We start from the raw sequence: 10,441 nt of genomic DNA, 5'->3' as shown, positions 1-10,441 counted from the left end.
GCTCCATGAGTAAGTAAGTATTATTATTATTATTATAATAATAATAATACTTACTTACATAATTATTATTATTATTATTAGAGGGGGTGGGTTTCCCCATGCACTTAGACCAGTTATTGGTCCACTGTGTGTCCCCCTTTAATTTCTACTGTCGCCATACCCTACCAGTACTGGTGCGTGTTATCAGCCCCATTCAGCCAACGAGGTCGGCTGTCGGTACCTGATATTTCCCTCATCTACCAGAGGCATTGGAAACTACTTGGGTGGGAAACTTTGCCTAATTTTGCTCAGAGGTCTCCTAGAGACATGAGGATCTTTTACATGCCGTAAATCTACGACATGGGACCCATGGCTTAAAGTCCCTCCCGGAGGACTTGTTCCCTGAAATTTTCCACCCTTAAAAATTCCACGACATACGCCGGGTTTGAACCTGCGTACCTTGAGTCATGAGGTGGGAACGTTATCCCTAGACTACGGAGGCCGCTAAGTAAGTAAGTAATTGCTGACCAAAGTGATGATACACACAAGTTGTAGTAAAGTGAAGCTTATGAAAATGATAAAACATATGATTATAAGTAGATACTAGGGGATTCTGATGATGATGTATAACACTCAGGATCAGTGGGTTTTTGTGCTTTGTCAATCATCTGGTATTCTACAAAAGAACACACTGCTTTGGAATCTGGGTGATCACCAAAGTGATGATAAACACAAGTTGTAACAAAGTAAAGCTTATTAAAATGATAAAAAATAAGATTACAGGTAGATACTAAGGGATTCTGATGATGGTGTATAACACTCATGATCAGTGGGTTTTTGGGCCTTGTCCATCATCTGGTATTCTAAAGAACACACTGTTTTGGAATCTGAGGATGGAAACACTCATTTTCTGAAATTTTGTGTTCTTTGTGTTTCTTAGAATACCACACAATGGACGAAGTCCAAAAACATAGTAATAGTAATCCTGAGAAATATGATTATGCTGGCCATACATTGCATTATTGTGATGACATGTGCAAAGTCTAGCTGACCAAGTGTTCTATTTCTTCAGTATTAATGAGTTAAAATCCCCATTCTCTGAAGGTGATACTTAAAGATTGATCACAGCTTCATCAGTCGGTATTTAATATTGTTCATTAGGGTAATTTTAAAACATGTCTTTTTTTGTTCATAGGTCATTCAAGAAACTTGCTAGAATTCCCTGAGTCTAGGGTCTCAGAAGATGGGACTTCCAGCAGTTCCCATTAAGGTGATGCAGCCAAGTTCATATCTGATATGGCTCAACTTCTGAGGTTCAACAATCTGCTGGTGGATGACCATGATTATGAGCCACCAATCAAGCGTTCTCATATAGAAGAGACACCAGAGGATATCACGTCATCACTGCTGTATGCAGGTAAAAACTACATTATACCACCACCAGATGAAATCTGGCCACCTCCAGAACCTGAAGATGGTCATATCAGCAACATGCTTGAGAAGCATCTGGGAGAGCAGATGAAGGTTAATATTTCAGATTCTGGTGGAACAAGAACAGTGGTGCTTTAGGTACCTAAAGAACAGTTAATATGTGTGTCCAAAGCAAGGCATTTTATTTCAGTGAGGAAACTGTTACCAACTTAAAAAAATGTTTTCTTGTTGAATTCTGGTGATTGTAGTTGTTGCAGTTTGCAAGTGACCATTAAGATGACAATTCATGATAACTTTAAACAAGTTATATATAAACTACTGCACACAGTATAGTTATCATCTCCCCGATGTTCTTGTGTACATGAACTATATTGTATATACCATGTGTAGTATATAGATATTTCATACTATTAAAATCAGTTTTGCCTGTTATTTTTATGTGATTTTCTTTGAGCTTAATAATAATGGCTTTTCCTGCAATCCTTTGTGCATCCTTGTTTAATAAACAGTGAGCTTTGCATGATATATCTTAAACACTTAATTCTTATGTATCAAAACTGAGATCAAAGACAGTCTGGAACTGACATCCAATGAATTCATCAGAATTATTTGTATTAACATTTTAGTGTTAATTTCTTTTTATTTTGGAAACAGAATAGTTTACATGTATATTCCTATGGGCCTTCTCACTATAAAAGCAATTCTCACAATGCACACACAAGGGGGAAGAATTGATGACAGTCAATATGGCAACTGGCAACACTGGGCTTGGGAAAAAGAAATAATCATGTATCTAATTAAAGCATGACTAAAATATTGGACCTCTCTTTCTTCAGCAGTGATCTAGGTCTGATTGTAGAACTGAAAAACGTTTATATTCCCAGAGAAGTTAACACTAAGTAAGAACACAATTTGCTCATTAAATATGTAGATTATACATTGTTTTTTTAAATAATAAATGTCACACACTTCTGGTGCCATTCACAATACTTAATAATAAAAATTGACTCCATTCTGTCTTGGCTCAGGTTGATTACTAAGACAAGACAGTGAATGGACTAATTAAACATCACATTTGACTTCATCACTAAACTTTTACAGTGTATTTTGCAAATCACTGTGAAGTCATATTAACACTTTTTAACACACCGATGCGACTTCTGTCATGATTAACAATAAGAAATAATCCTGTCTTGGATAGAGAGACCATATTAACAAAATTGGCCAGGCATTACTTTGGCTCTTAAAAGTTTAGTAGCATTCCTTATATTTTATTTCACTTAAGCTGTTTGAAGATATTTTTATTAACAAATAATATATTAAGATTCTTTCTCCCTTTGGCAACTGCAACAAGTTACATACTCAAGTCTAAAAATGAAGAAGAAACAGATGTATGAACTGTTGCAGACTCTGAAGATGCATTAAGTAAATTCATCGCCTTGGCTGCCACAATTCTTGGAATATAAAGCCCACTGCATTCATAGGGATGACTATATACAAAGTTGGAGGCTAGTTCAACCCCACTAGAACAACTGTTATGTATCTTTTTTATCATAGTGATTTTTGTCCATTCACACAGGAAAACTGCCATAAATATAGTTTCACTTCTGGTCACATGTAACCAGATGTTATATAAAACACGTAGAGAAGATAAAATTTGGGAAAGTTTACAAACCAATATCCTGATCATGTGACAGGAGTACACTGCACACCTCCCCCATGAAATGTGAAATGGTAATTCAACAGTTACGAGCTCCTGTTTGTATTTCTTAAGCAAATCCAAGCAGTTTTTGATTTCCTAGTATCTCATTTTTACAGAACATTATGTTGGCTGGCTGACTGCAGTAACAAATCTCTTCTCTTAAAAACATTGTTACCAATACATTTCCCTTTGAAATTAGTGCCATAAAGTTCACACATACATTCACAGATTTCAAATTCCAGGGCAAACATCTGAAGTTGTATCAGCTTATCACTAGTTTCATAGACATTTCACATTACCTTCCTCTGCCTGATGGTGCTGCAAGATGCTAAAAATGGAACAATATGACACCTTTTGACAGCACAGTTACTATGAACACAGTGCTAACCACAAAAAAAAAATGTTGTACTTTTACTTTAAAAATCTACTTTGCAGCTCAAAATTTGCAGATTATTAACAATGTGGAGAAAGCCATGGATAATTAAATCATCTACATTACTGTGGCTTCACAAGATGTGTAGATGTACATAAAATCACAGAGTACTATCTTCTGGGACACGGGGGTGTCTGTAGTGTAGTCTGGTAGTTTATCGACATTTCTGAGAGACATACAGCATCCACCTTCAGAGCTGAAAAGTAAGCTAAACAAGCTGCAAGGAGTGCACAACTATGCCCATTGCTTGGCTTACTCTCTGACCTAGGCAGTAAGTTCCTCCAAAATATCAGCTAACTTCTACCAGCATCATAGTTCCTGCTGTGTGAACCTCAAATCTAACATACATGAAACCAGTTTGTAATTGGAGGGTGAAACATATGCTACAAATTATGGCTCAAGTAACTGTTACAAGAAAATAACAGTATCCTTTAATATGCTTAACATGACTAAAATAGGTTGCTCACAGTACCTCCACAATTATCATGTAAGTGGTTGTTGCAAAACATTTTACCATAAACAACAGAAAGGAATGCTCACAAAGTCCATAAAACTTCTCCCTGGAATGTGTAAACACATGTTACTGTAACTGTATTCCTCTGAAATTAAATCTGATAACAGTTCATCAATAATAATATAATGGGGCAAAAGAGTAGTCATGATTTAATAGCTGTTTGTCTACTGTTCATATTTAAGAAAATCATGTCTTTACTTACAGATCTGTAGATGAAAGGAGGAAATTATGTTACTTTTTCAAATCAAACAGCAATTTCTGCATGGAAGTACTGCTTCCTAATGCTGTTTGAGTATGCCAGTACACAGAGACAACTAACTGGTCACAGTGAATAGATTTGATGATAAATATTCATAATGAGATTCCTTACTAAAATTTGAAGAAATATAATTTTGTTTCATGAGATAGCTCAGCCAGTATAGCAACATGCTACAGGCTAGATGGCCAAGGTTCAATTCCTGGCAGAGAATATTGCTCTCCTCTGTAGCAATCCAGACCAACGCTGAGGCCCACCTAACATCCTATCCAATGGGTACCAGGGGTTACTCCCCCAGGGGGTAAAGCAGTCAGGGCATGAAGCTGACCACTCACCTTCACCCAGTGTCAAGGTCAAGAATGGTGGAGCTATACCTCCACTGCCGCATATGTCTTCATGGCATAATGCTTAATTGAGCATGGGGACAATTTTACCTTCATTAGACATTCTTGGACTTTTCATGATACTTCAAATTTGGATTTAATTAAAACCAAATGAAATTATACATCTGGAAGAGAAAAATTAATCTGTAGGAATATGTTACGTTATGTTTACTGGAGTGAATCAAATATGTAAAATTTCATTGGACACATATTTTACATAATACCCCATTCTATTCATATGATGGCTTTTTGAGAATATGGCTATCAGTATCTAGACTTGAACTACTAGTTATCATTAGTGTCAATAATGGGTAACACCTGATTTGAACCTGAAGTGAACAGAGTTTTAAACTATGTTACAGAAGAGCAGAAGTCCGATAATACGACTTTTTGTGAACTTCATTAATATTCTTCAAATGTCTGAAGTCTGTAGGGTACAGTATATGTCTTTTGGAATTTTACTGTGCTGTAAAATATCATGTACATTTTCAATTACTGAGACCAAAACAAAACTCAATTTTTGATAACTGCTCTTGATTTTTGCAGTACCATGTAAACTACCCTGACCCACGAGAACTGTAATAACTGGCAATCGCAGCACATATCAACTTCTAAAAAAAAACATCTCTCTCTCTCAGCATCTTTCTCTATTCCTGTTAGCAGCGCTGGTGTCTGATATCAAAAGGGGTAATACACTTTAACTTCAATGCATGCTCATTCTGTTTAATTACAAAGGAGAGGATTTGGAGATAAATGGTTGGTAATAAAATGCAAGAAATCAGCAAGAATGAAACACAAGAATAAAATATTATAGCACACATATGAAATTAAAACAATCAGAATTTCTGGAACATAAAGAGACTAGTGAGGTTCGAGGTTCTTGTGGCAGTGACCATGACGGGTATAATAGTCTGGATGATACTGTGCAGTCTGGCATAAGATTAACAATGTTTCAAAGGAACACTGGTACACTTCTACCAGACTACATGATGTCACATCCAAGAAAATAGTACGTAGGTCATACCGAAAGTCATGAGCAACTTTTTTTTGCATGCAACCTGGGAACAGCAGACAAAAGAGAGTATGGTGGCAGGTGGAACCAGCTGTTGTGTTAACCTTGAGTGTCTTGTGACATCAATAGCTTGCATTATGTGACCAGTATCACTCCTAACAATATGGCCTACAACCATATGTCGTTTTGCCAGCATGCTGTCATCGAATTTCTTATGAAAGACGAAATCCTTGCTGCAGAAATTCACCAGAGACTTCAGCGTGCTTATGGAAGTGTGTGCATGGTGCGAGCAGTGTCCGAAGATGGGTGAAACATTTTAAAGATGGGAACACCAGCATCGAAGATGAGCCTCGGAGCGGTTGTCCTTGAACAACCTCAACTGAATGCAACAAGGAAAGAGTGGATGAGATCATTCAAGATGACAAGTGTGTGACTGTGGACACAATAGCCCCAAAACTTGGAACAGGGCACAGTGCAGTACAGGAGATGATTGAAAGCTTGGGCTATAGGAAAGTCTGTGCTCGTTGGGTCCCGCGGTTATTGACCGAAGACCACAAAAGTTCAGTGAAAAGCCATCATCTCAGAACTGCTGCAGAGATATCAACACGAAAGCGATGATTTTTTGCTCTGTATTGTGACAGTTGACGAAAGCTGGTTTCACCATATCGAGCCTGAAAAGAAATGGCAGAGTATGGAATGGCACCATTTGCAAAGACAGTGCCATCAGCTGTGAAGGTGATGGGCACAGTCTTATGGGATGCAGAGGGGTTTATTCTGGCCAAATTCCTGAAACCTAGGCAAATCCTCAATGCTGCTCGTTATGTCCAGATGCTGCACAAGCTCCATCCTGCATTGCACGATAAATGTCCGGGACGAAACATCATCATCCTGCATGACAACGCTCGCCCCCACGCCGCTCACCTCACATTGGAAGCAATTGCAAAGATGGGGTGGGAAGTTCACACCCTTCCTATAGCCGTGATCTGGCACCCACCCGTGATCTGTGAAGGATCAGCTGCATGGACAACGTTTTGAGACAGGGGAGGCAAATCAGAAAGCAGTGTGTCAGTGTCTTCGGATGGTTGGAACGGAATTTTACAGAAGGGGAATTTTCAAACTCCCAGAACGGTGGGAGATTATGTGGAAAAATAAACTGTAGATTGAGGTGGTGTATTTGGTTTGTCCATAATAAAGCATGTTACTTTACAAAAAATTGTTGCTCATGACTTTCAGTACGACCCTCGTACTTTCCACTGACACTCCAAAAATATGCATAAATTATATAAAATCAAGAGAAGAGCATATTCCGTATATAATGCCTCCTATTTTTTGTGTTACTGTAATGTCTGAGCTGGATGTTGGTGTTGTAGTAAGGGTTGAACCTTCCCGCCAATGTACTATTAGTTTGGTTGTCGTGCGACAGATAGCGACAGCAGAGCAGTCTACCAAAATGGCATCTGACATAGAGGTGCATACGAAACAGAGATGCGTTATTGAATCTCTCACTGCCGAACAAATTGCACACATTGACATCCATCGACGCTTGCTAAAGGTGTACAGTGACGATACAGTGGATGTCAGCACAGTGAGGCGGTGGGTAGTGCGTTTCAGCAGTGGCGAAATTGAAGTGCCCAACAAGCCACACCCTGGGTATTCCTGCTCAGCTGCCACTCCTCACAGTGAACAGCACCTCGATCAGCTCATCTGTACAGATCAGCGGATAACGACCAGGGAACTGTCTGCACGGCTTAATATCGGCTGTAATGCATTGGAAACGATGTTGGGGAAGCTGGATTATTGCAAAGTTTGTTCCAGGTGGGTCCCGCGGATGCTTACACAGGACCACATAACTCATCGAATGGAAGTCTGTCAGGACCTACTGCACCAGTCTGAGGCTGAAGGTGACAAGTTTCTGGACAGCATCATCACCGGTGATGAGATTTGGTGTCACCACTACGAGCCGGAATCCAAAAGATAGTCCACGGAGGGGCGACATCCGGATTCCTCAAGAAAAAAGAAGTTCAGGACACAGCCATCAGCAGGGAAAGTGATGTGCACGGTCTTTTGGGATAGGCGGGGTGTAATTTTGTTGGATTTCCTGGAGCCTGGTGAGACTGTCAATTCTGAATGCTACAAGAAGACGCTGACTAAGCTGAAAGCCTGCATTTCCCGAGTCAGGCCAGTGAAGCAGACAACCTTTTGCCTGCAAAGTTTGGCTGGACTGTCCTACCACATCCACTGTACAGCCCCAATTTAGCAACTTCAGACTTCCATCTCTTTGGGCCTATGAAAGATGGACTACGTGGGCAACATTTTCCAGGCAATGATGCTGTCATTGCAGCTGTAAGTGGCTAGCCTCTGCTGGTGCAGACTTTTACAGGCACGTCATACAGGCTCTTGTTCATCGCTGGCAAAAGTGCATAACGAATGGTGGTGATTATGTAGAAAAATAACTGTAAGTAACTGAAATCTTGCTCTATTTAACTGTGTTATTATGCTTTCTGTATCTGTTTTCATTAAAAAAAATAGGGGGCATTATATACAGAATGCTTCTCATATATACAGGCTTGAACACCCATGTCAAGTAACTGAATCTCGCCTTTGTGTAATACTCTTTGAAGCACCCAAGGAATCAGTCCCATGGCATATATCTTGCATATGAACCATATGAACTACCTTTCAATTTCATCATCTTCCATACGACGTTTCACTGCCATTGTATGATAAAGCAAAACTAAAATATTCAAATTCACTATGAACTTACATAAAAATGAATGCACTCTGTATCTCAGCTGTGTTGCAAGCATTTTGTTGCAACCATAGACAGGACAATATTGTGTTGCAGCTGCAATGGCCGGGCTTGGCACTGAAGCAGGGAACAATGAATATTCCGTCAAGCTCTTCTTGAAAGGTCATGTTTTCACTGTCCTCTAGTCAAAAGACTGGAATATCTGAAGAGTAACAAATTGAAACTTGCAAAACAGAGGACCAAATGACTTTATTGCTTCCAACTGTTTTATGTCACCAGAGAATGCGAAAATATTTCAAGTGATAAAAGCAGGCATGATTTTATAATGCAGAACTACTATGTAAAGAAGTTGGAACTATTTTTATGGTATGCATCAACATCACAAGGAAAAAAATAAAAATAGTTTTATAACTTTTTGTCTACATATTTTCAAATCTTATGTTATAAAATGTGACACTGTGTTCTTTGCTGATAACAACTTTAATTCCATTCATTTATCATAAAAATTTTATTAGATATATCATTTTCAAATACAGTGCAAGCAACCTAACAGGAACAGGCATTTAAATGCGCACTAGCAGCAGGCACTTAAATAAACTCTGGCCAGCTCAAGCTACCATCTTTTAAAAAATCTGGTGTTTAAAGGTTAAGCTCTTACCGAGTGATGTGTGTGTGTTCAACTTCTGCCATATGCAGAGCCCGTAGATTATTAATTTCAATGATGAGCTTTTGAATATAACTGGTATAGAGACAAACAGGTTCGTGACACAAAATATTGCTGAACTTCAGTTAAGACCATTTGGGGTAGGTTGTCTGATGTGTCTGTTCCTAACATGCTCTTTTTAGGTCTAATTATAAATATGGGCTTAATCCCATTACCAAACATAAACGACTTCTGGTCCAGTGAGAGCAAAATACAGATAACATTTTTGGTGACATAATGTCCACAGATCACCCTTTACAGTTAATCTGGATGATGCAAATGGGGTAATGATACCTCCTGAGCCATGCAGTGGCTCCGGTATGACGTCATGGGCTTCCAGCCCCTTGATTGAGGTTCTTAAACTTATCCCCTACCCCCCCTCCATGTAGCACTGGGTCACGTGGTGTTGCCCCCTCCCCTCCTTTCTACCCCTGGGAGCCTCGCTGCGGTCCCTTGAGGGCCTTGCTCGCGGCACCGAGCCAGCCGGAGGAGGACCAGCGTCGATTGACGACTGGGTCCTTTCCGCGAGAGGGTGATCCCAGGCCGTTTGTGAACGCCACGGTTCAAACCAAGGGTTCACCGGCAAAAACCGAGCTTAAGAATGCATGCTGGGCTTGTGGAAAAACAGGCCATTTCCTAAGCGCATGCCCTTCCAAGACGCGTCCGACTTCATGGGCCGGACGTTCGGGAAACGCCAGAGGCGCTCGGCAGTGAAGAGTTCATTCCGGGCGCCCAGCGTGTCACCACTTGAGCCGTCACTCTCTGGCACCTTTCGGCTCCGTCTACCCTTCCTCAAACGGAGGGGGAAACGTTGATCCGTCATATGGCTCTCGTGCTGTGCTCGCACGCTCCCTAAGTTAGTGTAAGGGATCCAAGCTAGCAGCGAAGTAAATCTAGTTACAAATGATGGCAATCAATATATTAACAAATAACAGAATTTAATAAACACAATGGAAATTAAACAGAACAACTGAACTAACTGCACATTTACATGCTCGCACACAGCGGCATCTAACTCGGGCAGAATGGCCCATATTTACTGGCGCAACAATTTGCCTTGGTTGCATGAAAACATAACTACTACATTATAGCCGGGCCACAGGCTCAGTCTAAACTGAATACACAATATAAATTATAAAAACAGATTTAACCAAACTGGTACGAGTCGCCGCCGTCCTACAAACCCAACGACGGGCGACCACGGGCGATCTCGCCGGCCGCGAACCAGCCCAGTACTTGCCGAAACCAAATTTGGACTCCCAGCCGAACAGGAATTTGA

The 10,441-nt window shown here is 40.1% G+C and overlaps 1 long non-coding RNA gene across 2 annotated transcripts; it reads left to right on the top strand.

The window, feature by feature from the left end:
• The first annotated feature begins 449 nt into the window (after positions 1–449).
• LOC111872627 lies at positions 450–4,190 on the top strand. 2 transcript variants are annotated; one of them, XR_004513928.1, is made up of 2 exons: positions 450–487; positions 1,175–4,190. It is a non-coding gene; the product is annotated as an uncharacterized LOC111872627 (long non-coding RNA). The 2 variants fall into 2 exon arrangements; XR_004513927.1 differs by having other exon boundaries at positions 466–491.
• Positions 4,191–10,441: the final 6,251 nt, after the last annotated feature.

This window comes from Cryptotermes secundus, unplaced genomic scaffold, assembly GCF_002891405.2.
Source record: "Cryptotermes secundus unplaced genomic scaffold, Csec_1.0 scaffold2157, whole genome shotgun sequence".
In the NCBI taxonomy this organism is placed as follows: domain Eukaryota; kingdom Metazoa; phylum Arthropoda; class Insecta; order Blattodea; family Kalotermitidae; genus Cryptotermes; species Cryptotermes secundus.
The sequence above is the reverse complement of the archived record's forward strand: the minus strand, read 5'-3'. Positions and strand labels throughout refer to the sequence as shown.